We start from the raw sequence: 4323 nt of genomic DNA, 5'->3' as shown, positions 1-4323 counted from the left end.
AAGCCCATCATCTCACTGCCGTAATCTAGACAAGACGGCCCACCGATTTTTGGCGACCGGGTTTTCTTCTTGTTGTGCTTCGTTCACTGCTTGTCCCAATTCTGTGTGCCGAGACTCTCTACAGGCATTCCGTCATCTTGGGGAAGGCCAGCGGGCAGCGGCTGACGAATTTGGATCCGGGGCTGTTGGACCTGGACACCTGCCTCTGCGTGCCATTTGGAAAGAGACGTTGGACAACACGGATCCCACCGCACTGCGGCCCGAGAACTGCATTCAGGTAGCAAAAACGAAATAAAAAAGCTGGAGGTGCGGGGAATCGAACCCCGTGCCTCTCGCATGCGAAGCGAGCGCTCTACCATATGAGCTACACCCCCGATACGGGTTCTATCGTTTTATTTATGTTACAGAAAGAACTCAAAGCATAGGAGCTAACGTACATTTGGTTGCCAAGCTCCTCACCCGCATTGACCGTGCCTGCATTCATCATTGGTTGGCTGCAGGGTAGCGCCCCAACCTATACATGCAGGTGCGGGTGAAGGGTGAAGCCAGCCTACATGCTTGGAGAAGTAACTCGTGTGTGTTTTTACTGGTGCAGGCTCGCACGAGCGAGACCCTATGCCTGCCGACAACCAATGAAGAGATATATTACAGACAAATATGCATATGTGTTTCAGTAAAATGTATAGCTATTATGATCATCTAGATGATGTGTGGCTCGAAAATTTGTTCAGCAATCATATCATAGGTTCTAATATGTCTTAGGGGTGTTTGAATGCACTAAATCTAATAGTTAGTTGGCTAAAAATTACTAGTTATTAGCTAGTTAATAAATATCTAGCTAACTATTAGCTAATTTTACTAAAAATAACTAATAACTGAACTATTAGCTAAACTTTTTTGATGTATTCAACTAATTTTAGCAGCTAACTATTAATTCTAGTGCATTTAAACACTCTCTTAGATTCTGATTTCATCATACTGTGGCTAGATCCATGTCGTTTTATGATTTTTTATACCTATCATTAGAGATTTAACATCGGCCAATGCAGTCCTCAAACACAAATAAGAGATTTTGACTAATAAATTGTGAATTATGGTCGTTACATAGGGATGACTTCGTGCAGCTCCGTCAATAACGAGGGGTTTGATTTGAAGAATAAGCTAGTCCACCATTTTCTCACTTCTAACTTTTTTCTTTGGTTTATGCAATGTAATGAATTAATTCATCTCTATCTCATTTTTCACAGTTAGTTAATTAGTTAGTACTAACATGAGAAATAAAATCATCTCACTAAATTTGAGAAATGAACTTATGATACATACTTTATTTTAGATGAAGTGTTTTTTCAAACAAAAACCTCTAAGGATGACCGATGAAGCTTAAATGTCGAAGATAAGAACAAAGCGAAAAAGTCGTGGACCAAGTTCCAAAGGTTATCATCCTACTTCATGACAAAATGAAGCTAAAGATAGAAAGACGATGGTGTTCATCCCACTTTGTGAATTGTGATGAAGCTAAGTCAAAAATTTGCAGAACGAAGTTAACTTGTCCTAAGACACGAAGAATCATATGATCCCTAATACTCATCTCATAAAGTCATTTAGGCACAAGAGAAATGTTACGTCAGCTATGTAGACCAAATTGTCTCCATATCACTACCGGAATCACGTTCTTTACCGAGTGTCTATTTTACCCTCGGCAAATAATACTTTATCGGCAAAGAATTTTTTGCCGAATACTTTTTCTCGGACACTCCGCAAAGACTTTGCCAAGTGTCGAAAAATACTCGGCAAATAAAGGCACTCGGTAAATTAAAAATTGCAAAAAAACTCAAAAAACAACAAAACATTTTTTTATTATGAAAACAACTCTTCAACCACTACCCATTACCATACCCATCACTCTATCATTTTGAATCAAATTTACATGTTTGTGAATGGTGAGATTAAAACTCGCAACCTATCTCTCGCGCATACCCTCCTCTACCACTATACTACTACATCAATTATGTCTATATTACGTTTTCATTCCTCATGTATTATAACAAACCGATAGTAATTTGATTATTTAAGACACTAAATGAATTCATTTGAAAATGTGACTAACTATAAAGTTGCATAACTTTTCAAGATATACAAGTTATATTTTGATAGTTTCTACATCCGATGCCATTAACAAAATTTGAACTTTAAATTTGAAAACTTCACATGATTTTTTCAATGATAAGATGATTTTAAATCAAGAAATTGTCAATTATAAAGTTTCATTTCATTTCAAGACCTACAACTTTTATTTTGATGGTTTTTCCATCCGAGGTAGTTTGAAAAATTCAAATTTTAAAATTTAAGCATACTTTTGCATGACAAGATGATTTCAAACCAAAACATTGTCAACTACAAAGTTTCATAACTCTTCAATACCTACAACTTTCATGTTGATGGTTTTTCTTTCGAGGTCGTTTTCAAAATTCAAAATTTAAAATCTTTAAATTCAGACGTAGTTTTAGTTGACAAGATGACTTCAAATGAAAAGGTTGCCAACTACAAAATTCTATAACTTTTCAAGATCTACAAAGTTTATTTTGGTTATTTGGTCATTTATTGTAGCATCCCAAAAATTCAAATCTTGAAATTTTCTCAAACTCGCTCTAAATTAAAAATGAATTTTTAATTTCGTTTCAAAATGTTTGTTTGCGAGTTGATATCAACAAATAAAATATAGTGGTCTATATTCTCTCCAAAATCCTCCTGAAAATATCATACAAATATTTCCTCAATGACCCCCGTCAAATTATTTCCAGAAATACCGCCCAGATATTTCCCCAGTGGTCACCCTTAAGTTCTTTCCAGAAATACTGCCCAAATATCCCACTGATAACTCTCCAAGTATTTTCCTCCTAAGAAATACCTTCAAAATCATTTTTGAAGTCCCTACAAATATTTTCTTCATAACTTTCCTCATGCTCATACGTATACGTATGCCTCCGGTGTCATATGGTGAGCTCTACAAGCTAATCTCACTCATACAAGACAAATCCATGCTAATCTTCCACTAATCATCTCATCCTCCCACTAATCCTCTCATCCTCCCCCTAATCCCCCACCATGGCTATAAATAGAGGGGCAAGGGCCTCCTCTCAAGCCACTCCAAGCCATTTCATGGCAACTCTCCTCCCCCCCACACACGGCCACTCCATGTTCCACATAAGCACACACTAGCACAAGGATCGTTCGGTCGTTCTTCGATCGTTCGTCCACCTGTTTTTAGTTTGTTTGTTCGTTCGTTCGTCCGATCGTTCGATCGTTCGTCCGATCGTTCATGGTTCGTTCGTCCGATCGTTCGATCGTTCGTCCGTTCGTTCATCCAAATAATCTTTGTTCAGCGGTTATGCTGCCGAAATTCCGATCGTTCGTTCGTTCGATCATTCGATCGTTCATCGTTCGTTCATAGTTTCTATTCACCGTTCATCGTTCGTTCATAGTTCCTATTCATCGTTCATCGTTCATTCATAGTCCCTATTCATCGTTCGTCTAGATAATCTTTGTCCTGCCGTTATGCTGCCGAAATTCTGATCGTTCGTTCGTCCGATCATTCGATCGTTCGTCCGTTCATTCATAGTTCCTATTCATCGTTCATTCATCGTCACTATTCATCGTTCGTTCATACGACTATTCACCATCACTATTCATCGTTACTATTCACCGTAACTATTCATCATTGTTACTATTCATCGTTGTTACTATTCATCGATGATACCTGTAATTACTTTTCGGTCGTCACTATTCATAGTTACTATTTATCGTCACTATTCATCGATCATCCGATCACCCCAAATTTCAACTACTCATTCATCATGTTGTACAGTCCACCTAAGACCAGCTAGACCCATATTTCAGTCATACGAACTCTGGTGACTGTGATTTTCCTTTCAGTAGGAACTTCCCATCTGGTCACCCATCCCAGGTTTCTCCAAGTTGAGCACGCTTAACTTTGAGATTCCTTCGAACCAGCCTTCCAAACTCTGATTCCAATAATTCTTGTTTCTAATTTCTTATCAAACTATTCCCTATCCAACCATGTCATCCCTTAAGCATGGTTCATGTTCCAGAAAACTCCCAAAATACTCTTGTCCCATATTCTTGCCTATAACTCTCTTGTTCATACTAAGTCAAACGATTCATTCGTCACTATTCTCACCAACAGTGAACTCCACTGTGCCACACCACATACACCCAGCTACCCTCTCCCTCTCCACACACACTCAACACCCTCAGCCAAGGCAAACACCCCACCCACTCAGTTACTCCGCTCTGCCGGCTACA

The 4323-nt window shown here is 38.6% G+C and overlaps 1 non-coding gene across 1 annotated transcript; it reads right to left on the bottom strand.

Annotated features, from left to right (window-relative positions):
- Positions 1 to 301: 301 nt before the first annotated feature.
- On the bottom strand, positions 302 to 374 carry TRNAA-CGC (transfer RNA alanine (anticodon CGC)). Its single transcript has one exon. It is a non-coding gene; the product is annotated as a tRNA-Ala (tRNA).
- Positions 375 to 4323: the final 3949 nt, after the last annotated feature.

The sequence above is a fragment of the Zea mays genome, chromosome 1 (genome assembly GCF_902167145.1).
Source record: "Zea mays cultivar B73 chromosome 1, Zm-B73-REFERENCE-NAM-5.0, whole genome shotgun sequence".
Lineage (NCBI taxonomy): Eukaryota > Viridiplantae > Streptophyta > Magnoliopsida > Poales > Poaceae > Zea > Zea mays.
Note: the sequence above shows the minus strand (reverse complement) of the source record. Positions and strands in the feature narration are given on the sequence as shown.